The sequence below is a fragment of the Galleria mellonella genome, unplaced genomic scaffold (assembly GCF_026898425.1).
Source record: "Galleria mellonella isolate WM207_F2 unplaced genomic scaffold, CSIRO_AGI_GalMel_v1 utg1380, whole genome shotgun sequence".
Taxonomy (NCBI): domain Eukaryota; kingdom Metazoa; phylum Arthropoda; class Insecta; order Lepidoptera; family Pyralidae; genus Galleria; species Galleria mellonella.
The window spans coordinates 182,094-209,461 of record NW_026441993.1 but is presented as its reverse complement, the minus strand read 5'-3'; the positions used below and the strand labels follow the sequence as shown (position 1 = coordinate 209,461).

General features: G+C 29.5%; 1 protein-coding gene across 5 annotated transcripts in view; it reads right to left on the bottom strand.

Moving 5' to 3' along the window:
• The window catches only part of LOC113523562 (uncharacterized), a 176,346-nt gene that overhangs the window by 64,696 nt on the left and 84,282 nt on the right, over positions 1–27,368 (bottom strand). For all 5 annotated transcript variants that reach the window (XM_052903259.1, XM_052903257.1, XM_052903260.1 and 2 more), the window contains exon 3: positions 14,308–14,352. The gene's annotated coding sequence lies outside the window, so the exon portion shown is untranslated. The remainder of the gene's footprint in view (positions 1–14,307; positions 14,353–27,368) is intronic.

Sequence of the window (27,368 nt, the reverse complement as noted above, 5' to 3'; positions counted from 1 at the left end):
TATATGTCCAACTATTATCGTTATGTCGCAATAACCACTTTTTAAAATTTAAAAATATCGACCTGTGCGAAGCCGGGACGGGCCGCTAGTAAAGAATATAATATGTATGTCAGCACTTCTTTTCATGTTCAGGTTACAACCTGACACAGCGACTAGGCTATAGAGAAGAAAACTAAATAAATTCTTAAACTATAATAACTGTTCTATAAATATAATATATTACAACATTTCATATCTAACGTGTTAATAGTAGGCTAACATTATCTTATTATGGGAAGTGACCCGTGCCCATAGTAGTTAAATCTTAATGGGTCGTTATTATCATAGTTTAATGAGTGTACCATTAAGAACGTTGGACTAAACGGCTTATGAAAACATTACACTTCTTTTGTTTGTAATCGGGTATAAAGGCTACCGAAATAAAAGCTACCGAATTACGTTTATGCAATATTAGGGGTTGCATACATTAAAACCAGAGGGAGACTTTTTTTAAGTCATCTGCTTGGGTATCTCTGTCCCATTCGTGTTTCAGACGTGAAGCAGTTGTGTTTGTATGGCTGTGTTTCAGTTTGAAGGGTGGGATATGGCAATGAATTTGCAGGGTACAGAGATATAACATCTTAGTCCTTAAAAATGGCAACGCCTGAAGGGTATAGTGGGCGACACAGTATACTCTTTTATGTTCATGCTACTGTTCACGCATATAGATGATGCCTATCAATTCCCATACGGTGGTGATGGCTTGTTTACTAAATTTCATTAAAAAATATAATTAAATATTGTCAAATACTTTAAGAATATTTTCTTTACAAAAAAATGCATTGAATGTACCCCCCGGTGTATCCTAATGGACACGTTCGATAAAACAAACAGTATGCTGATTTACAGATTCCACTCACCCTGTGCCATATGCACTCGCATTATACAGCACATTTTCTAAACAAATTGTTTTATCGCTACTTCTAAAGTGGATCCGCTCCGTCGCGCACGTAATTCTTCTCAGTCCGCATACAAACAGCCCCTAAGGAGCCGACAATCCTCACCGCAAACAATAAAAATATACATAAAAATAAATTTGATACTTGAAACCGTGGACAGAAGGGTACACGGAACAAAAAAACTAGTGGAAATGGTGGTTCAGAGTGACGTTATATAATAATATATGCAATCATATTTAAACCTAATTCTTAATAGAAATATATAAACTAATTACTATTAATGTGAAAGTAACTTTAATTTAAGATTAACCAATTACTATGATATTGAATTTTATAAATTGAATGATATATGGGAACTTTTTGATATATGTATATTAACTATTTTATATATATTTAACCAGAGGGAGACTTTGTACAAAAGTCGATGGCTTGGGTACCTCTGTCCCATTCGTGTTTCAACCGTGAAGTAGTTGTGTTTGCATGGCTGTGTTTCGTTTTGAAAGCGTGGGATATGGCGTCAATTTACAGGGTACAGAGGAATAACCCCTGAGTCCTCAGGAATGGCAATGCATGGGGGTATCATGGGCGAAACAGTATACTCTGTTATGTCCATGGTATAGCTCAGGTCTATAGGCGATGGTTACCGCTTTCCAGCAGGTGGGCCGTCAGCTTGTTTGCCATTCTAAGTTGTATAAAAAAAGTGGTGGTTTATTTGATATAGGGTAGCATATTTGTTATTTTAAGTAAAAATGTTGACATAAAAACCTTACGCTTATTTATGATTATTATATTATTTATATTATCTGAAATATATTATCATAAATTTTTGTTAAAAAAGGGACTGAGAGAAAAAAATAATAAATATTGATATTTGAAGTTAATGAGTATTGATTCTTTATTTGTGAGATTATCGAAGTGACGAAAGAGAAGAGACACGTACGTCAAAAGTTAGCAGGTAATCTGACATCAAGGAGGGGGCGCCGTGTTGAGAAGAAAATAGGGTTCATGTTATGAAATGCCGAATAGCAAATTGCATTGTGCCGCTACTCAGGCGTCGCTGGAGCGTCGACATGAAATTGGATTGCGTACTATCTAATAATTCTGATCGTGAGTTTGGATGATGATATTCGTGACAGGTTGTATGGCAACGCGGGTAATGACAGTATCTGTCGATAATAAATACATTATAATACTGATTTATGACTACTTATGTATGTATTTTACGATTTCTAATATTGTGTGCACTTCGATCATCAATAACGATCAGATATTTTATTTATTTTGTTGTTTTTTTTTTTAATCATACAACAGCTATTGCATATTTCTCATATTTCAACGTTTAGTTAAAGCATCAAAAACAGTGAAAATAATGAGTTCTCAATCATATTTTTTCATTTTATTTTAATTTAAAGTATCTTTTTGTGTGACTGTACCATGCATTTAATATTCGTGTCCAATAATAAAAATAGATTAATAGGAATCAATTTTGTCATGACTATTAATAAAACTATAAAAGTTCAAAACTGGCATATTTTTTAAATTTAATTTATATATCTAAATTACTGAACTTTTAAACCCTTTTGTATTTAATATCCAGTTAAATTATGTCTCATTTTAGTTCTGTTTTTGTACGTGAGGCGTTATCTAGTTGGTATTGTTGATCGAAGTACGTGCATGAATTTATTTCTTGTTATTTTAGTCGAGTTTCCGTTCCAGTTAGCAATTATTCAACTTAGGTGCAGTTTCATACATATTCGTAACAAAAAGTGTGCTTATTATTGTGTTTTGTTAGGTCAATCATTTTCTAATGGAAATCATATTTAAGAATGGATCGTTTCAACAGTCTGTATTACTCTATGTTTGTTTGTTATTTAAAAAAATATTACACTGGTATATATTATTCCATTCATTAAATATCTAAAGATATTTTTGACTATACAAAAAATCACACTAAGCTGTAGTTAAAAACGTAATTCTTTCATATAAAAAAGCTTATGTAATTGCGACCGAATAACGTTATTTAATATTTTTAAGTATTTTGTTAGGTAACAAAGTGATTCTCACAGTGGATTACAATTTTTTTTCATCTCCGGGATGTTAGGAAGATAACTGAAGTAGAAAATAAATGAAAAAAGAGATTCAAATGTAGGTGTCTTATGGATATAAACTTTGAAGAAATCGAATTCATACTTTGATTCATAATTGTTATTAAATGAGTTGTCTTAAGAGGCAGCGTATTTATATACTATTATATTTTATTTTATCTTTAAAAATTTTGAAGTAAGAACTTAAACTGGCTAAACATAAAAATATGATTGAATTTTACAAGAAGTTTGTTAAAAGAGGACTTTTAAATTTAAACTCTGTTTTTAAATAATTACTATTGTAATATAGTCATAAGACTTCGCAAGGTACTATATTATCTCCTTTTCGTGTGAATTTCTGGGAATTTTGCTTTAGTTAGGAACACTATAACCTAAAAGGAACACATTCGAAATTTCATACAATAATATAATCAGAGCAATAAATTTTGTATTTTTAATTCAATTAAATTATTTTACTTGCATAAATGTGTGATAATAGATTTAGATATATATTAAGATAAATTACATATGTAGATGTGCTTATATTATATTAGAAATAATTTAGTGTATTTTTCTTGCTGGTATCCTTTATTGAATAATAATAGTAAATAGACAATTAATTATGTTTGAATTTATACTAGTAATATATACGCCGTTAATTTTGCGGTGTAAACTGTCTTAACCGAGTTTGATCGACGTACCAAATTAATCATTGAATTTAAATTTATGTGGCAAGTCCATAAAGTATCTATACATCACTTGCAGATAAATATTAATAAGGTTGTAACACACTACACCCCTGAGCTTTGAATAAGATTAGCATGAAGTACAAGTAAGAACAATGAGCAATGATACTATGCATATTATTAACTGAAATTGATACGGTATAAATTACAGTGACAAATTGAGCCATTGAACAACCTATCGTATAAACGGATAGTTCACTTTGAGTTATGTTTAAATGTTAAATTTATCGATGACAAGCAACCCGCCCCGGCTTCAGACAGCTTTTTTTTTAAATGAAATACAGAGTAGTGAGTAATAATGTGGCTTTCTATAGGTGCAGATTTTTTAAAAATGAGTTTAATGTATGTTTATTTAATATATTTTTAAAATAAGTTTAAACTATTTTCTCAGTTTATTCATCATCATTATCTCAACCATTACCTGTCCACTGCTGAACATAAGCCTCCCCAATAGACCGCCATAAGTAATGGTCCTGAGCTACCTGCAGTCATGAGTTTATTCATAACAAATAAAAAATAAAAGCTTACCCCTTTGTTATATTAGTTTAAATTATTAGAACTAAAATAGCAATAAATTGTAATGAGATTAAAAATATAAAGGTGTCATGAAAAGTTGTTATTATTCTTTGAAGGGCGTTTCAGTGTATACACAATATAAAATTTATTTTATGAAAAATGTGCGAAAAATATTTCATACCTCCATTCTTTGATAATGTATGCAGCCGATGAGTGAAATCGTATTTTATTACCAAAATAAAGCATATTAATATATCCATACACAGGATTAGTATACCATAGTTTAATATGAATAAAGAGTGTGATTTTCATAAGATATATTTTTAATAATATAATGTAAATATAAGGTAAAATAAGTTATTATTAGTTAAATTGTATCTATTTAACATAGTCGCGGCTCGTAAATAGTGGGTTAACAAGTAATTACTAGGCAGCAAGCACGTGGGAAGATCTCACGGCTCGCATATTGCTCAGTCTGATCGGGTGCACTAGGCAGCGATTACGCACTATGATCGCGATCATTTGCCGTCAGAAACAATGAACTGTCGTATTGTATTAAGTACTCTGATGTTGCTATTCCACGTTCATACGCACGACCCTATATATAAGGTGTAATGTATAATGTACAAGTACTTAGGAAGGAGTTACTAAATCACATTGCTACACTTATTAGGCAAACGCCCTGTTCTGTGAAAAAATAGAAATCAGTATTCTCAAGGCGATTTTGGTTACAGTTTTGTAAGCATAGATTTTGTAGCGATTACTGTTACAATTAAACACGATTATCAACTTAATTTCGTGTAACGTTTTAAATTCATTAAGCGAACGTAATCCGAGTTATTGTTACGGCGCGGATTAACATGCGCATCTCTCTTTATTACGTACAGTATTCTTGTAATACGTTTGTAAAGTTGTTCCACAAAATATACCTTAAGTTTTATTATTCACTCAGATTTGTACTAACGTTCATGTGCTAAATAATTTTTATTGTATTATTTACATATAATATAAGAAATTTAGTTGTGATTTAATAGGGCGGTTAGAGTAATAATTTCATCATCATCATATTTATATATATTGTGATTATTTCTTGTAATTATTTATATTTATAATAAGTCGTTAACTCTTCAATAAAGCTAAGAATCTATCATCTATCTATTATATTATTGCAATCCTTAACTCTTCATTGCTGAACACAGCCTTTCTCCATAAGAGGAGTTTTACTAGTAATTGCCACGTTTAACAGGCGCGTTGGCAACCGCAATTATGCTTTGATGATGTTGTAGGAGGGGCGCTGCTGCATCCGACTATTTTTTTTTTAACAAAAATTTGACAAAAATCCACAGCTCTCTTAAAAATAACTTATATGCTAAGTCTTTTGTAAATAAAGCGTATAACGAATTTTAATTATATAAACGAAAATTATAAGTCTAAAGCAAGTAAGGCAAGTTACAGTGGGTATATGTGAAAGAAACAATAATGAGTGTCCATAAAGTCGGTTGATATTACGGTTCGATGAATATATAAATTAAAATCTATGCTGATGCAGTTCAGATAACCATAGCGATAATTAAGTAATATAATTTTACAGTCTCTCTTTTCGTCCAATTCATTACTGAAGGTCGTGTCTATGAAAGGTGTCTGTTGCCTCTCTTAAGATGTGACTCCATTTCGCACGGTTTCAGCCTCTCTCTCTCAGGGCAGCTGCATTTTATGGTAAATAACTGTAAAGAGGTATAGGTGTGTGAGTGAATAGAATAGTATGCATTATAGAATGTGATGTAAATAAATGTAAATGTGTAGTGTATATACGTGTATATAGGTAGTGATGATATTATTTTATCCAATATCACAGCCCTGAATTTATAACTGATTATTGTTCTCTTAGTCACCTCTTACGATACCCACGAGAAAGGAAGGAGTGGTCCATTCTATGCCGCGTCCACATGGCGTAGAGTAATAATTTATGCACATTTAAACATACAGATCGGTGATGACGTGAAGACATGATGGGCTGGGTTAGTGGGTTTACTAAAATATGGTAGTTATATATCTGCCTGCACAGCTTGTATGCCAAAATAAAAAAAAAATTTTGGATATTCGACTATTTCTTGAGGAATGTTATTCAGTTTCATGATTATTACTATTAGGTTTAGACTTTATATACCCAATATAATTCTGCATATTTGATGTATAAAAATAGTGAATAAATATTCACATAAGCAAATCACGTAGTTTACTATGGATTCCTGTCTGGCATTGAGCATGTAAATAAAGGTAGTCAAACGCTCAAACAAAACACTGCATACGATTTATGCAAAACGTAAATATACCTATTAAAAATAGTGTAAATAAAATAGTACTTAACCCGATAACTACTTAATCGTCCAATAGATCTATTTATTTCAGATTAGCTATACATTGCGGCCTTACTCGCGTGAATCAATACATGAAGTATTCTAAGCATATGCTTAGTTAAGATATAATCTATTCGTATATCAAATTCCATTCAAATCCATTCACTAGTTTTTGTGTGAAAGAGAAACATTCATCCATTCGTACATCTATCTATCCATTCATAATCACACAATTTCGCATTTATAATATTAATAAGATATTAGTTTTAGTGTTTTGTTTCTTTCTATCGAGCAAAATTTTTAATTTGAAAGAAAGAATGGAGAAGGATTTACTTATTGGAGCTACTTTTTAACCCGGCCAGTCAATATGTCCTGATCACGCGGATGGTAAGTAAATTCACTGGTGGTATTATAATTATAACATAATTAGTGAGAATTATGACGTCATTATTGTGTTCCTCTCAGACGTAGTCAAAGATCAGGATCGATTATTAAAGTAACAGTAATTCCTAAGGTGGATATTATCTTGTACTAAATTGGTTTAGTTGAAAATTTTCGAGTCGTTCGAAAACTTTATGTCTAGTATTCGACCACTAAACAATTTACTCGCTCTGCGTAGTGGATTAAAACCCATAATCCTATCTAGACTGAGAAGAAGCTAGGCTTAACTGTGAAACTTTATCGAGCGATCAACTAGTCTTTATCAGTATAGTTATTACCGGTTCTGGTGGTTAAGAGTAGACTGTCTACTAATCTTTACTTATAATGACGAATGGAAATTAATTGTATCTTATTTTTACTGATTGCGAGTTTTAACATTTAATTAGTACTAGCTTTTACCCGCGATTATGTCCGCGTGACTGGAACAAGGTCACTGATTGGGATAAAAAATAGTTGGTCCTTGTTCATTCCGTATAATAGATATATACCAAATTTCATAGCGGTTGCTGAAGTGGTCAAAGCGCTAAGAGGTAACGAACAAACAAATAAATTCACTTTAACAAATATATATTAGTAAGAATGTGCAATTAATATACATACATGTTATATGTAGTGCGTAGTAATTAGATATTAACTTTTTAGTAAAGAATTCAGTGGTTAGTATTTAATTATATAACAATTTAGGTTTTAGTGTTATAATTTTTAAAGTTGTCATACAAAAACCTTTGGCCAACACGATGTACAAACACATCATACAAACTATTCGTTCTATAATACAGGAGAGTGATAAAAAGATTCAAAAGTAAATTTTTCAAATAGAAAATTCTATTTTTATACGTCGTGAACACCGGAGTCTTAAAACAAGTGAACGTGATGAATAGTTTCGACACGATTTTATGAAAACATCCTTTTTACAACTCGAACAGAGATGTCGCGTGCCGGGAGATAAAGCGGAATTTTCTCGAAAGAGCGTTTACAGTTTTTGAGCCAAGGATATGTCGGAGCGGGGAATAAATCAATGTTGATAGTTTGCCTATTTTCACAACAGTCCTCGACAATGTCAGTAAATGCCGAACGCTTCTCCAAGGTGTAGATACTTATATGCATGGCATGCACCGCTATGCACGATAAACAATAGGAGTATTGCAAAACCTCGTAGTTTGAACACGAAGCATGCACGACTAGCTAGCTTATTTATGCCCTCAGGGAGCAAGGATGCCTTGCACAATTACGTGTTATATTATACCATAATTTAATTAAATGCAAACTTCTGTTCGAGGAACTTCATAGCAAATATCGAGTCAACAAGTGTGTTTGTTAATTTTAAAACAAAGCAAACATTCTAATGTTTAATGCGTGAATTGTGCAACCACGCTGTCGGATTAGTATCTCTATAGGCAAGGTTGTAATTTATTTAATTAACATTAATAACACATCCAGTCTTTTGGTTAAATTTTTATTCAAACGTTTTATTTGAATGGATAGTATAAGCACAATGTAACCTTAGCTGGTTTCCGTTTGCGAAGCCCTCAGGACTTCCTTCATTTCATCATTTGGTTGTAATTAGTTTCGTTATGTCACATCATGTCTCGTAGAATACAGGTGTAATTTTTGAGGATAACTAATAAAACTATAGATTTTTTTTGACCCTGGTTCAGATTATCTTAAAAAGAAAAACGTGTTAGAAAGATGTTCTCAGTTATTCGAGATTTATTAACATAACTGAATATCTTTTAACTCTGAATTTTTGAAAATTCATCCTTATCGCATATTTCTTGATTACAAATAACCTCTTGTGATTTACTTTCGACTTTTGAATTGAATTATTTTAAATCTTAAAAACTGAGATAGAAGGATGAATCTGTTCTTTAAATGAATTTTATAAGTGCATGGAATGACGTGGAGCGGCGAGTTAACGGTCAAGTTTTTCATTTTTTTGGATCTTTGACCTATTTTAATTGGTTAAATTACTGTGGTGACGTTATGCCTAAAATTAAAATGAAATATCTTCAAATTGAAGTGCTTTATATACAAGCGTGATCAATTAGTTATATTGTGCTCGTCGCTCTTGCAAACTAAACTGTCTATCAAAATTCTGATAAGGACAATGTCGACATGTTAATTATAAAAAGAAAGGACAGAAATATTTATCTATTATTTCTTTCAAGTATATTAAATTAAACAATTCTAAATTGTTAAAATGTATACTTATTGGCATTTATAGTATTGGATTTAGCGTATTCAAAATAATTTAAAAATAAATTGAAGAAATTAAATTGTAATATATATATATATATATATATATATATATATATATATATATATATATATATTCATTATTCTTATGCCACTAAGCTACGGCACTCTCAAATTTATTTAAATATATGCATTTGAATTAATAAAGAAACAAATAAAAGCACGGTTCGTTGTACAATTTACGTTTAATTTATTGATTTCAGTGTCTTGTCGAATAAGTCTATTTGCATTCAATTAAGTGAGATTGACAGAATCATTTAGACGACTTGAAGATAAACCTTAAGTTTTTTGATTTCGTGAATTGATATTTCGTGTATTATTTTTGTTATATTGAGACTTACATTGAATTATGAGAATGAATATAATAAGTCTTATCATCTTATAAGATGCTAAAATTTATGTTTAAACCCCGAATTTAATTTTACTCAAAGTTCATTAGGTTCTATTAGAGGTCTAATAAATAATAATTATTTGATATTAAATTTTTAGTCCTAAGATAGGTATCTTAGAACTAAAAATTTAATATTAAAGTTGCACTACTTGTGTTTAAGTGTGATTAAGTAATGAGTATATGGATTTTAAAAAATAACCTGTCATAAGTAAGAAATTATGACAGGTTATTATTAAAAATTAATATGTAATTAACCATATGTAATTAACTAGCCATATGTAATTAATATATTCTGTGAGTATATTACTTGGGACAAATAGAGATACCGAGATAATTAAATATTTAAATTTTATATTAGTGATGAGAAGAAAGAACTTTATTTTACTTTAGTCTCAATAGCTAATTGTAATATCGACTAAATTACTGTACTTGGTCAACATTTCACAAAAGATCCCTTGGAATTCGCTTGTAGACTGTAATTAATTTATCTACAACTCGACTAGATATTCGTTATCTATCAGTCAATTCGTTGTTTAATGAAAGTCAGAAATGGAAAGGGTCGAATTGTCACCCACACATGGCAGTCTGTTACTGGAATCGTTATGAAAATTGTAAGCGCTATCTGACCCCAGTTACAATTTTATGCCCTGCCATATATTCTACTCTTGCATATGAAATAAATGCTTCGCTTCTTTTATTTCATACACGCAGTAATACACTATGTTTTATTTGTAATAATGTATATAATTTTAGGTTTATGAATTTTTTTTCTTTATGTGTCTATTTTTATCCGATCGTGGAAAATGGGAGGTAATATTCCTCAGAAGCATGATAGATTGTTATGCTATGTATGTTCGACTCCTTTAACATTGGACGGGTTTTAATAAATGGGGTGTCGTTAGATTCCTCTAACTTGTAGTTTAAGTTACATGATGATACTATAGACTATTTAAGGCGGCTATAGTTTATTAATTGGCAAGTAATTGTTTAAAAGAGGTACTAGTGGTCCCACTGCTAGCAATGCTGCGATTCCTGGAAATCATTGTTAATAGTTCCTGTTGAATTCATCATAGTTTCACTTGTATCTCGTCATAGTATAAAATAATAGCACAGACAATTTAATTTAAGCAAATTTTATAAAATAAATATGTAAGATTAGTTTATTTATAAAGATGAAAGTGTTTTATTGACGATAAAGATGAAGACGTAATATTAATATTATGTAATTTTACGAAAATATATATATACATATATATTTATACTATAGGTATATATACTATAGGTATTATTATAATATTCAGCAAATTTAATTACAATTAATGTAGTTGTTTAATTACTAAGTGATATGAGGTCAAAATAAAGTTATTGTATTGAGATTCTTTACAAATGATTTTCATTTATTTAATTCGCTTTCAAAGTTTTGTTTAGCGGGATCTTCGACAGCCGTTACAAATATAATTAATGGGTTAGTAGCTATAGGGCCTTTTATACAGGACGATTTAATTAAGTTTTTCTCTTCGAGTAGTGACAGAGATGTACAGTATGTCATCACTTTATCTCCAGATAACGTTAGTAAGAGAATACAGACCAAGAGAAGGAATTCTCGAGATGTAATCCTGTAAGAACCAAACCTTTGACTAAGTATCTAAGTACGACTAGGTAAGTATCTGCCTGATACGATAATCGTAGGTAATATCCTCTTTTATAGGATGAGAGCCTTATCTAGTATGGTTAAGGGGTTGTTAGTTAAGATAATGAAATAATATACTTTTCTTAATATTTTGTGAATAAGATTTGTCTGAGTTGATAAATGATATCAAAATAATAATATCATCACCATCATTTTAACTCATTAATTTTACTAACGTTACTACTCTATATAGATTGATATAAGAAATGTTTCTAAGCCACCTGCATCCAGTGACTGTTGCAACGTATTTGAAGTCATCGTTGCATCTAGTGTGACGTCAAACTGTAGTATATAAATAATATAATAATATGTATACAAAATGGTCATTCGATTATTTTAACCTGTTGGTCATAAAAATAAAGATATTTTGAAAGTTTGTTTACTAACATTAGTTGTTCAGTTACTCAAAAATAATGGCTACTTTTATGTGAACGTTAAAGCATGGTTAGAATATTTTAAAGGCTCACAATAGATGCTAATTATGACTATAAATTAAAAATATTTTTGCATAGATATATATAGAGTTTGCATTTGTTTAATTTTAGTAATTTTAATCAGTCATAAAAATGTTATTTTAAGGTTAATAATGTTATTTTAATTTCAAAAATTAATATGGAATTATTACAGGGCTTAAACTATCTATTGGAAAAAGAATCATCTAAATAAACAGAAAATTGGCGTCATAATAGCGTAACATACTTCCAAAAACATGACAACAGTATACCACTTGGATGGTTGAAATACTTTTAAATAGTTTTGTGTGAAAATAGTATAGATGTTAAGTTAAGATTAGATGATAAGATGTTAATAGAAAGAACTGCAGTAAAAAAACCTATTAACATGTGAATGTAACTCTATTTCTGAAGGCCTCCTAACACAGTGGTAATGGATGTCGATTCGCATATTAATTTTGGTGTGATTGTCTTACTTATGAAAATTGCATATCTAAATTTGATCATTAGTATTAGATATTATAATAATGATAAAAATTATAAGTAAGTTATACTTTTAAGAACAGAATATAATTGAATAGAAATTATAGTTATAATAAAGTTACCGAATGTAGATATATAAATTGTAGGCAATAGTAAGTCCGATATTATTATATATTATATTATCGAATATAAAAATTCTAAGATTTTAATCTTAATATTTTTACTACATGTAATGAAGTATCAATGAGTATCAAGATCACATATAAGAAATTGTTGCCAAACATACTCGAATTGTATTAAACATTAAAATATTTTTTTATAAAATAAGTAGGTTGGGAGCGCTACAAAACAAATGAAACAAAATCGTGCGGTGTAAATGGGTCCGCGTCTATATCAGAGTGGCAGACGGCAGATCGCGTGCGTGTCACCCAGAGCCTGAATAATGACGTCGGGTGACATTTAATTTCGGATACAAAAGGCTCTTTATGCTGTTTACCCTAATCCATTTAGCCTCAGCTCCGCCCTCCACCCTACCGCGGATGATATTGGCAGTGAAGCTTTTAACTCAGTGTCCTTAATTATATTAACGGTTTATCGGATCTATAGTTACTGATAAGTCAATGAATTAATGTTGTGTGTTGTGTGTGTAAACACCGCCATCATTATGGCGATGTTTATACACACATACACACATTTTCAACCGATGTGTCAAAAGAAATTGTTAGTATTTGTTAGTAGAAGATTTATTTCTCTTTAAGCTTATTAGGTATGTTGTTTTGCCTTGTTCAAAAGGCAAAATTCGACATACTGTAGCACAGTGATTAGAGGGAGATTTTGCACAAAAGCCGTCTGCTTGGGTACCTTTGTCCTATTCATGTTTCTGCCGTAAAGCAGTTGTGTTTGCATTGCTGTGTTTCGGTTTGAAAGGTAGGATATGGCAGTGAAATTACAAGGTGCAGAGGCATAACACCTGAGTCCTCAGGAATGATAACACATAAAGAGTATAATTATTATAAATTTAGGACATGTCTTGAAGTATATCCTAGATTAGTATTCTTTAATCTAATTCAAACGGACAAAATTCAATACAAACGGGTAAGCAAATTTAGGCTATTTATTAGTTAAGTGTATTATTAATTAACTGTGATTAATTATATAATGTTGTTACTCATTGGAAGCTGTAAATGTATTTTTTTATTAAATGTCTAATTACTGTAAATGTTCTAACGATGGCATTTGATGATAAAATGTTTAAAAACACAATTTGCTATTCCATTTATTTCATTGACTTGTTTCTAAAACAAAGTAGGTGAATTGGATGCGTAAAATTTTGTAGAACATTTGACATAAATTATAATGAATGTAAATTCATATAAACGAGTGTTTATTTAAATAAAAATGAACATTAATTTTGCATCTGATAAAATAATATTTTTATACCTTCAAATTAGTATGGTAATATATATATGAAATAAACTAATATTAATAAATCAGAAAGTAATCCAGTTCTTTAAATGTAAAAAACATTTTCTTTGTATTATATTAAATTTTATTATTAAATATAATACAAAGAAAATGTAATGTAAATAAAGGGGAATTATTATTTGTTTATTTTAGACAGAAATATGTATTATAAAAATAATAATGTAATACCAACGTTTGTTTTGTTATATTGTTTTGTACATCGAATTTGGAAAATTTATATTGTTATATTTTATTGAAGTAATGTTAAGTTATTTTTTTGCTACAATTATATAAAATTATGTAGTAACTTTATTGTCGTATGTATAAGTAGAAGTTATGTATAAGTTTCAGTAAAAGTACAATAACTAATTAAACAAACTGATTATTATTCTTCAAAACATCACTCAATTAAGTAAAACATATTTTAATATTATTAGATTTAACAAAAGTTTATAAACAACAAAATGAAATAAATTGGAATTAACTTACGTTTATGAAGACTGCTACACCAATGATTTTCGTTAACACTTAGATCTGTAAAGAAAAGTTTTATGTTAGTTAAATGTAAAATAATATTAAAGAACTAAATATATTTACAATTATAATTGTTTATGGAAAGTCAGAGAAAAAATAGGTAGGTATATAAATATTGGGTAAGTAGTGATAAATAATTACAGTAGTCAGTTAGGATAATGATGATGACGATTATAATAAAATTAAATTTTGATAATACAAATATAAAACACACGAGCATTGGATTTGTGACTTCCTTCAATTGACCAGGATGAAAAGTGGCACGTTCTTTTCCATACAAAATACTACGTGGATGTCAACTTACATGATAATGATAGAGAGGCATAACACCTTAGTCCTCAAGAATGACAACGCATGAAAGGTATCATGGACGACACTGTATATTTTGTTATCACCATAATACTGTTCGTGTCTATGGTTACCATTTTTCATCAGGTAGGCTGTTAGCTTTACCATTTTAGTTGCATAAAAAAAAAACTAGTTGAGCCATCATGGCGCCGAGAGGTAACAAATAAATAATCAAATTCAACTTTCACATCTATAATGTTCTAGCTGGGTTTTCAAATTAATTCACTAAACTGGGGTAAAAAAGTAGTATAATATATCCTACTTCACGTTTATGGTAATCCTTACTTAATATTATAAATGTGAAAGTGAGTTTCTTTGTTTGTTACCTTCTAGCGCCTTAGCGGCTTAATCAATTACTATGAAATTTAGTATACGGTATGGGATGGAAAAAGAAGTACAAAGGTTACGTATTATCTCGGTCAGTAAACATATCCCGTTCACGTGGACGAAGGTGCGTGTAAAGGTTCGTATTAATAATTAATAAAATGTTTCTGTTTCGAAGCTAGTCATGTAATTATTATATTTTATTTGAGATTATACCTCAAATAGATATCTATTTTGGAATGTGATCATTCCTGGAAGTTTAATATTTTATTAAATTAGGAGTTTGAAAATACTTTACTCGTTCTATTTTTACGAATGGAGAATGAATAAATCGTTAATAATATTTATTTTTGTATTTTAAAATGTTTGTATTTACAATGTCAATCAATAGATCAATAAATAGATAGCTGATAGTGGCGCCCTAGAGAGCTGGATATAAATATGATAACAAGAATTATTAAACAACATAGTCAGTGCATTTATTGATCGAAAATCAATTACTAGTAATTCAAAATCAATATACATATTTATTTATCTTCATGCCAGACCCCTTACAGGCTGGCCAGAAAGAATTAAGTAACTCATACGCTTTTATCAGAAATTCTTGATTCTGCGATATAATCCTGTAGCCGCCTATATATATATATATATATATATATATATATATATATATATATATATATATATATACACACATACATACATAGAGGAATTAATATTTTCCTTATTTTAAAAGGCATGTTATTTTTACATTAATAAACATTTTGCATTTTTTCGTTTCGTCGTTTCTAACACACTGTTATAACAAAAAAATACTGCATTCCGTATGCTAGTGATTTTAAATGTTTTATTGTGTCGGTGTATTCGAGCCAGTTGGCAGGGGCGTCCACCAGAGTGACACAACTCCGAATAATTCATGAGGCACACGAGAGGGCGGCTTCAGAGGTGGCACTCTTTCTAGAGTTTTGTAATGACAAGCCCCGATCTCCCATTGTGTCATTATTATGCAAAACTCGACGAGCGCCCAATGTTCTATGAACTGCATTCAAAAGGTTATTAGAATGTAGGTCTTGTTGTAAACACCGTCAAGGTCAAATGTTTCTGTTTTGGGAAATTTATTAGCCCTATTTTAGATACTGCCTTTGAATTTTAAGTTTTTAGTAATCATAGTGTCGGTATGAGAACAATGAAGGGAACCTTGGATGTTTTACAATGTCAAATATTGAATAATACAAAATTATAAGTTTGAAGGTGATGTTATTATTATGTAGACACGTACAAAGGTTACAGATTATACCAAGTTGTCATTGGATTCCAGACACAATTGTAATATTTTTTTCCATAGTCTTAGTCTCATCCGCATTTTTGCTGACAAACAGTTGTGTTTGCAGATGTATATTTGGGTTTGTAGGGTGCGATTTGGCAGTAAAATTACAGGTAAAAAAGCCTAGTCCTTAGGATTGGGGGCGAAGGGATTGTTAGTAATGCGGACTACCAGTCACGTTGCTAGCAATATACCCTGTCAGGTCGACCTCCACGTGGTCCCCCCCGGAAACCATAGTTCTGAATTCCTGGTGTATTCGTCACGATGGGCTATCTAACCTGCCTTTTATTCTCACCTATCATACCTCACTGGTGTCCCGCCAGTGTACACCGTTAGCGCAGGCGGTGTTACCATTCTATCATCGTATATCAAAAAAAGTCCTTAGGATTGACATTGTGTGAGGTGATGCTATGGGCATTATAATTTATATTATCTTACTAAAATAATAAAACTGTAACTTAATTATGTCTGTACATTGAAGATATCTATAAAATATTAAAGTAAGGGGTTGTCTGTCTGTCTACATGTTTATTCTGAATCACGCTAAAATCACTGAACTAAATAGAATACGGTTTTTACTGAAGTTCTTACTTAAAAACTGGTTTATATTTTGTTTTAATACGACTCTATTTAATTGGGTCTCCTAATGTTGAAATCCGCGCGAACGGAGTAGCGAGCGAAGAACTAGTTAATAAATAAAGTCAATAAACATGAATCAATGGATACAAGTCCATTGTGCTATTCATGTTTATATGTAACGGTTACAACTTTCTATCAGATGGGTCATCAGCTTGTTTACCATTTCAAATGGCACAAAAAGAAATAAAAATAAATTGTATGTGAGATGTAAAATAAATAACAGTAATTAAAACTTGAAGCTGAAGAAGATAGTTCACGTATACTCTCTTCAGTATAGTTATGTTTAATTATATTAACTAAAAATAACGCCTTTTGTCGAAACGAGAGGTAGTATTAATAAGTACACTTTATTAATCACAAAAAAATCTATTTCTCAATAATATTAATGATAACAATGTCATAAAAAGACAAAAGGTGCAAACAAAATACAGGTTTGGTGCGATATATAGCGACAGTGGATGATGGATGGTGTCGATCCGTATTCGATTGTGAAGGAGCACCTACCGGGATTGATCAATTTGTCTAAAAAATTGACGTATTTTACATAGAAAGAAGTCCGACTCGACCGCGATGAATCGTTGGGAATTGAATAAAATCAATCTTTTCTGTCACTCAATTCCTCTTTGTAGGCCCCGTCTCCTTCGGTAATTGCGAATGATATGAATTGGAAATAATATACGACCCCTTAGCGGAGCCATTAGCTAGTATTATATTTTTGATGGCCTTAAAAATTATCTATATTATTGTATAATGTTTGCCATGAATTGAAAGTATTCTATGTGTTAAAAATTAGGATTCAAAATTGAATAACAGCTTAATCTCCGACTTTTAAAATTTATATTTGGATAATTAATATAACAAGAATTACTTGCTTTACATAGTACACTGTTACCTTAATTTACGCAGACAAAGATGCGAGTAAGTATAAAATAATAAATGTACTCAGAACTATAATCTCTAATAGGACAGTCAGATGCACTTGTCGAGTGTTACCGTTGAACAAATATTATTGAATCGGCCCTTGTAGGTCTAACAACAAATGTTGAAAATGCAAATAATTTCTCACAGTATTTGATGTTTAATTACTTTAATTACCATAACGGTGTTACTCAACGCGACATTGAAACAATCCCATTACATATTTCACAACGACGCGTAAACCCGAATATCTAGTTATTGTCTCTTCATGAGCAATGTATTGTGATGGGAACAGGGCCGCACTTAGAAAAAATAGGGTCATTGGGTCATTATATAAATGAAGAGAGGTTCATTAATTATTATAATTGAATTCATAACTTCTATAAATTACTTTACGATTCGTTAGTTTCTTAATGATTCGTTATATATATATATATATATATATATATATATATATATATATATATATATATATATATATATATATATATATATATATATATAATTCTGTAAACATACAGTAATAACGAGTTGTTTTTGTAACTTCTACAGCACGTCCTTATTGAAAGACTGCAAAAAGAAGTTTTTACTCAATAATATTTCTTTATTTAAAATAATGCATGTATGTTAAATTTCACGGCGACTGATAGAATTGTTACATCACAAATAAAAAAAATCATTTTCATATTCATTAGCGTCAACCGATTTATCACTATTTTTGAGACTTTATGAAGGATTCGATTCTATTTTGTATTATTTTATTTTTATTAGATATTTATATTAGAGTTGATTATTTTATTTATTACGATACGGTCCAGTCTTATACTTATAAAATCCTAAATATATTGGGTTATATTTACGATTGTGATATATTACATCCAAGATTAGAATAATCTCGGATGTAATATATCACAATATTTTCTAGTGTTGCCACTCCTGAGGGATCATATAAATAAAATAGTAACATTGAAAAATTAACATTGAGAACTTCATGCTTGTCAAAATTGATTCATATTTCCAAAAAGGATTGAGGTTATATTCTGACCTGGTTACAACTCTGGAAAATGAATCTATTATTTCACATTAACATTCGAAATATATGACTTTATTTGACATTACACGTAACCATTGATTATGTTGTGTTCCTCACACGACATTATCAAGACTTCTAAATTATTCTGTTTCGAAATGTTTCGACTGTCATGATAAATTGTAGTATTGAAATATATAGATTTTAATGTATTAAGTATATTATATTAGTGAAAGTGTGAACACAAAATATGTTTTGATCATTCGATTGATTTGCAATGGGTTGACCGGAAATAGAGAGTAATATTTACAAAATAATTAGTTGCTTAAAAACACCATTAAATTGTGAAAGTTAATTGTGATGGTGTGTTCTTACTAATATTAGATATAAGCTAGTTTGTCTTAACTTAATAGCTTAACTATGAAATTTGGTATACACAAACTATATGGGATGGAGGACATAGGTTACTATTTATCCCGGTCAGTGAACATATTTTTGTCACAGAAATAAAATCTCAGTTAAAAATTAGTCTATAAATATTTAAAATAGTCTACAAAATTAGTTACAATGACAGAAATATTGTAAGCTATATTTTCGTAATTTAAAAAAATAAAATAAAAAAATTAACCATAAAACATGCAATGTAAAAGTCTAAATATTCTAAAAATAGTTAAATTTAGAATTATTATAAAATAGATATCATTATTGTACTAATCTGATATTCGATTTCTTTTACATTTTTAACAGGTTAGATTTTTTATTAACATGGTCACAGAAAAACACAATAACTAGAATTAAATTTACTTTCTTTTATGCTATTGAGAGTAGCAAACAATCATGATGACGACGGCCCACCTGGTAGAAAGTAGTAAGTGTCACCTGTTATGGACACCAATAACATTGTTAGTCCATAATATTTTCATTTAAATTTAATTGAAGGTATTTTAACCAAATGCTTTCTAATGTTATATTTAAACATTTTAAATATACTTTCGACTAAAAATATACTGATTAAAATTGGCTATAGAATAAAATTAGGTTTATTTCTCTGACTTTCTGGTGTTGCTGTTATGCCTGGATTTAAGAATTAATCGATTAACTTAATTGAAAAAATAATAAAATAAATGATTATGAATAATTTTGTATGTATATATAAATAAATAATAATAACATTTTATAACAAGTACAAAAAAAGAAAGATGTACAAGTACTATTAGTAATATCATATAATCAGCTATTGAAGTTACATGAAAGGGTTATACTCGTAATACGAATAGAGAAATAAATAACTTTGGGTATTAATATTTATTAAATAAACAGTCATCAAGTTAAGACAAGTTTAAATAAGATTTATTTCCACCAGTAACTTGTCTATTTTTAGTTAAATTACAAGTAAGAAGTAAGTGGCAACTAGACCGCAATCAATAATAATTTTGTTTAGTTTTAGCACAGATAATATAATACTATACCAGGTTTTAGTAATTGAAATCAACTACCTAAACCATTCACCGAGGGCTATGTTTAGTGTAATTTTATTGTCGAGATAAGCTTTTCCGATACAAATGCGTTGGTGTGGTACTGCTTTTACGTAAGGTGTAGCAATTATTTATCATAGAGATTACACTAAAACCATTATACTTAATTTGCATATTAATTAATACAAATTTGACTATATCTAAGTTGAATATAATATCATTCACTAATGTACAAAATTACATATAAATATAAGATTAATATATTGTAATAATTTTGCAAATTTTTATTTCTCAAAGGTGGCAATTAAATATATAAATAGATACCATCAATCTAAAGTCCTTTTTTCTAAGGATTAGAAGCCTTTGAAAAGCTTATTACCACTGTAAAAACAATGCGTATACCAACCATTTTGTAAGAAATAATTAACGTTCCACTATTGGGCATAGATCTCTTTAAAGAAAGGTTTGTCTACTATACATTGTTGGTGAGGCGGTTTGGCATTAGATTCTAATTTGAATTTTCCTTCTCCTGCAGATATGCTTTTTCACCTAAGCTATCTATTACACTATTCTGGTGATGAAAAGGAGTAGTGACTAATGATGATATAAATGTCAAATTGTTAAGTCTCCCCACTAATAAAGAGACTGATGAGAGAGGCTAAGATTTGATCTTTAATTTACACAATACTCAAATATTCAGTGAAAGAAGTTTATGCATATTGTATAAACCCTTTTCGTTCTATTTTGGCCTTTTAGGGAAAATATAATCAAGTTGTTTTTGTCTATTTTTAGTTAATGATTATAGACATCCCCACAGAAAACGAATTTTGTTAAAATCTATTTCATCGTCTTGCCATGAAAACCAAGGAAATTGGCAAAAACATAGAATTATTACTTTTAAATTTGAATTATTAGTTCGGATATTGCGTTCGACTATTGAGACATTATTATTATATCTACAAGAGAACTCATAACGATCTTGCCCTCATCTCATTATTTAGAATTGACGTAGATACGTTTTCCTTTTTTATTCTTCCTTATCAAAAGTATTTTCTGTGTTTATTTTCCTTGTGCATATCGCATTTCTTAATATCAGAATATAATACAAATCTTTCATTTGCTCTTTCTTAAATTCAATAATAAAAAGCTAATTAATGATTTATTTATGTATATATCTTATTGAGTACAAACAGAACATTCTGTTATTATAATATATAATTATATATATACATATATGTATACAATATTGGAGACAGCTCCAAAGAATTCTTTTTCAACAGCAAACAACAATGCAAGCAAAACGGTATTATTTTTAAGTTGTAATCATGTTATTTCAGACAAGCGTTGACATTATCTGTAATACCTTATTTATAGTTCCATTATTCAATAATAGTTTCAGTTATATCAACTGTTCCTTTGTTCGATAAAGTTCCTGCTGTTAGCTTTATCTTCAAAGTGTAAATAGGTACTTAAAATTATCACCACGCCCACTAAATTATAGACTTTAGTTTGTATTAACATACCTATATATACTGACAAATACATATATCTCTGTATAAGATATATGACCTTTGTATTGGATTTTAGGTTTTGTTTGAGAAAACAACAGCTAATAATGAAAACATTAATAAAGGGTAAATAGGGCACTAAACCTTATCGATTGCAAAACTACTCAAATGGAATCAGGATTGGTAAAGATACAGCGTAAAATACAAAAAAAAAACATTTTCTTAAAAATCTTGAATAAAAGATAAAATACAAAATAATTATGATTTGAATCATTATCAAATTATCTTTTCGGAATATGGAATATTAAGAATTTCTATATAATGTACAAATTTTTATTAGAATACATTTCATTAACTAGAAAGTAAAATGTGTATTCTTTATATGATAAATTAACTACTATTTACTAGCAATAAACCTATGAATAAGTGTTGCCAATTTTTTCAATTAATTAATCAATCATATTTAAAGCGTGATCTGTCCGAATCAAATCGTGATTGATATGACTCATTCAAACATGTAACGATAGAATACATCTTATCAATCACAAGTTGTCGCTCAACTATTGCGAGATAGTGTCACAGATTATACTGTCGTGAAATTAATCTTATAATTTTAAATGTACTGTAATCGGTAGTGAGTTATTTATCCAATAATTAAAAATCGAATAAAATGTGATTAATTAGACTCATTAATTGAATTTAGATGGAATTATTTATGGGTATAATAAAAAGATGATGACACTTTATTGTTATTATTATTTTAATGAATTAATAGTTTGAAAGATTTAAAAACTTAAAAAGCAGGGATTAAGTTCTCATATTAATGGTATATGTAAACATAAAATGATGTGAAATATTTATTTTTTACTAAAAATGTTATATTAATATATTAGTTTATTTATATGTGTAGGTTTGTTATTATTTATATATGTATGTAGGTGTATACAGTTGTATTTTATTATACTGTATGTTTAATTTTAACCCAGTATTATTGAGTTTTATCTTTACGGTACGGTTTTTATATATGAACATTCTATAGCCTTTTTTTAGCTTCTCAAAGGTTGACTGTAAGAGATTCCTCTATAGGATAAGTCCGCAATTGTATTTTTTTTATTATATATACAATAAATGGTTTACAATTACAATATTATAAGATGTTGACATACATTGTATTTAAAAATAATATAATTATAATATATTATAATATATATTGTATTGAATAGAATTAATTCTTTTCAATAAATCAAAACTGAGGTTAAGCTTTGCGTGACACCTAAATAAGGGTTGGCGGGATCAGTCCACGTTGATCAACCGGCGTAAAGCTGATACTGATTGATGTTTGGCCCACGAACGGACGGGAAAATCCCTGTATCGATGCTCAATCTAGCAATATTTTTAAAATTAGCAATGTGACAACAATTTTGGCGCGTTCATTTTGTTCAGTTTCGTTGGCTTATTTAAAACTAGATGTATTTTGTAACTGTCCACGTGAAATGGGATACAAGTACTATTTAGAAAGTATAATACATAGGTATTAATCTAGGATAACAATAAATGCAGGGCTTTAGTTGATACAGGTGCGGATCATTTTTTATGACAGTCTATGAGCGAAACGTATGTTATGCTGTGCACAATAGATAAGTTGTATTACAATCATGATTATAAAGTCGAGAAAACAATTATCGACACTAACAACATTGTACTTGAATATAATGGTGAGTGCCAACTATGAGAATGTTAAATGAGTTAAACACATACATATTACAATTTATATTGGGAATTTAGACCCGACAAATTAATATATCAATAAATATCCAAAATACTGTGTTTAAAACTTTTTTAATGTCGTTACTTTCTTAAATTAGAACAAAATATCTTACACTATAAATAGTTTGAAGGTATTGATTATTGTACTCAACTTATTTGTGTCTTATTAAAAGTTACCAAATTAAAACAGACAGAACCCTTGAAACGTATTTGTAATTATGTTTCAAATTTCGTAATTTGTTTCTATTGAAGAGCGATAAATTTATTTTTATTATATAGAGCAATTAATTTTACCGTATCGAATTATATAGAGTAATAATTAGTTTTATTGCTCTCCAAGTGTACTAGATGGTTTTGTCAAGGCTGTGTCAAATGTCATAACATGAACACCTTCAACTGTCAATGCAATAGTAGAGATACAATGCCCCTATCTAATTCCATCTCCTTAATGTCAGCACGCTATCTAGACCCTATTTTTGAGGTGCTAATAGCTGTCCGACCGCTAACTTGTAGATAACTAAGACTTGTTTCAAATTCATAATTGTTATTCGATAAGTTAAATAAATAATAAATAATTCTTTTAATAAATTTATTTCCATTACTTACGTACTTATTTATATACATCTTCGCTATATCTGATCAGATCTTAGTGATTCTTTTTGTAATTAGTAGGGTCTACTAGCATGTTGTCGACTGATGGGGAAGAAAGGTTCTGATCACTAGATGGAGCAACGACCTCAAATGCATTGCAGGGAGTTAGTGAATGCAGGTGGTTCAGGACCGTTCCTTATGGTTGCTTGTGGGGGAGGGTTATGCCCAGCAGTGGACGAATAATGGCTGAAATGATGATGATAATGACTAACTTGTTTATTCCATACTAGTTTTCAATTAAGCAGATGTTTTATTTAATGTGTGCTTCATGTAGCCACAAGCCAAAGCCCGACTGATTCTTTACCTATTAATTTAATTCAAATATATGTAACATCGGTAACGTCATCATGGAATGTGAACAAAAGTATCAGACTTATGCTCGAACTTCGTAATGAACCTAAATATATACATGTATATGTTCTTATTAGATTTTTCATTAAATTTAGATAAATTTGTATAAATATAAATATAAGTTTTATTTACTTTATTAATTTTAAAAATAAAAACAGGGAAGTCTATGAAGTTTAATATGTAGGTACTAGAAGAGGTTTATTAAGATAGTGTAGGTATAAATTCTTTCTTTATAGGTCGAGACATGTCTGTGACAAAAATTGGGTTAAAAACATCTTTTTACGTGTTCGTTGGCTGTGAGTATTTGTTGAGATCTCAAAGGCCAGTACCCAGAGGAAATGTTTCCTCTGTGGCCTGAGAGTGTCGACGGTCACGAGACTTGTTTTACGTGTGTACATAAAGCCGTATGTCCTTCCGTGTGTATAGAGATTGTTTAGTCTGTGAACGAACGAAAATGTTATTAATATTTTAATAACATTTTCATTACTTCTTTCTGAGGTATCATGATGAATAAGATTTAAAAAATAATTAAGATAAAAAGCAAGATTTTTGAAATTTCCTATAAATCGAATATTTCAGATATTATCGTAAGAATAGTAAATTATAAACTCTTGTAAAAAAACAAAATTGTGTTATCAATCGAATTGTAATATCATTAAATTTAAGATAAACATTTCTTTCTAAATTGATAAAACAAAGAAGAATATAAAAATAGTATTAGTTTCAAAAATAATATAAAATAAAGAAATAGAGGAGTTATTTTATTTCACAACTTTCACGGTAGTATTTAGATGGTCGTGTCAAAAGAATTAGGCCTCGAAGTAAAAACATAGACATATTTGGAATAAAGTTATGACATCGTATATACTTTAGTTCCTAATAAAGTTTATATATTTTATTTGAACATTTTTAAATAGCTTGTATATTTTAACTGTATATCACACGCAATATCTCAACTGCTTATTCTTTTCCTAGATAGTCAGCTCTAAAAATAATATATATAAATTTTAGTACTACTTAAAGGTGACAAAATATATTTATAGGGTAAAATTGAATACATTAGTGTCTTTTTAATAAAGTATTTTACTAGTGAAATTCTTTATTTATTTCACACACACAAGAAACACAATATATATATATATATATATATATATATATATATATATATATATATATATATATATATATATATATATATATATATATATATATATATATATATATATATATATATAGCGAAAGAGGTTTGTTTGAATCGAATCATTTGGCGTTCCATTGTTTCTGCCTACCCTAATGGGAGACAGGTGTGACAAATATATATGTATGTATGTAAATATAAAGCAATAGCATAATAAAAAAAAAACTATTACTACTAACCTACAATGCATACACAGATATTCCTTTTTAATCTTCATTTAATTAACTCCGTCTTACTCACAATGAAATGGAAATCGTTCCAATCCCGACATAAATTGCACTTTCAATTTACACTACGGTTTACAGTATAGCCAGCAATTACAGCGATATATTACAGTAGACAATGAAGAGTGAAAATTTTATTGTTAGTAGAAAAATTCTACTGCTGTTCTTTGAATATAGCTATTTTATTTAATTGAAAAAAAAAAAAAACACCATTGTTGTGAAGTTTGAAATGAACAAAAAAGGTTTATAATTTCGTTTAACAAAAACATGACTTTAGTCCTAATGTAGTGTAAGGATAACTTTAATATATATAAGTTACACGTTTATTATGTTTGGCCGTATGGTCCCGGTATAGAACAGGCCATTCCTTCATTTCTGTGGGTGTAATAGGCGACTAAGGGAGGGAGAGGGATGGGCAGCAGTGTCCCTTTGAACTCATCTTTAAAGCCCAACTGCGGTTGACAATTAGCCTGCCAAGCGTGGCAACTACTGGCAAAACCCTCTAAGAGGAAGGCTTATGTACAGCAGTGGAAAGTTAAACGTTGATTTTATTATATTTTTTTTATTATATTAATAATTATTATGTATAATTTCAATAATTATATTAAGGCTATCCTTTCATTGTAACAACAAAATTAGTCGATTAAATTCTGTCAATTGCAAAAAAGAATCATAGAAATACTGTGTAGTATTTAAAAAAGTATTTTTAGGTTTTCATTTTATACAACTATAATGGCAAAAAAGCACATTATATTGCCTGTCTGATGATAAACTGGGTTAACGTAGCTTATAGACGCCTGTAACAGTAGGGATGTCACGCGCGAGTTGCGGAGTCTTCAGAAACCTTAATACGCCCTTTTTGAAAAACCCCATGTTGTAGTCTCTAAGTAAAGTTGACTTAAGTTGTCGTAGTTGCAGGTTGAACTTACTTTACAAAAGAAATTTTTGAGTTGTATACTGTATGTTCTTTCACATAAACTTTATATGAAAGAACATATTGTTTTCTTATTATGATGGATTTCCATAATTATTTTATTGACGTCATTATTATTAAAATCTATTTACTGTTCACTGCTGAAAATAGGTATCTCTCATATTTTCCCAGAAATTAAAATTCCACACCACTTGCCTGCATTGACTTTTTGCACCACTTTTGAGGCCGTCTCTCAACTCGTGGGGGGCCGCCTTACACTGCACTTATCTAAAAGTCGTCGCTACTCCTCTACTACGTACAGATATTTTGGAATCATCTTTACTAA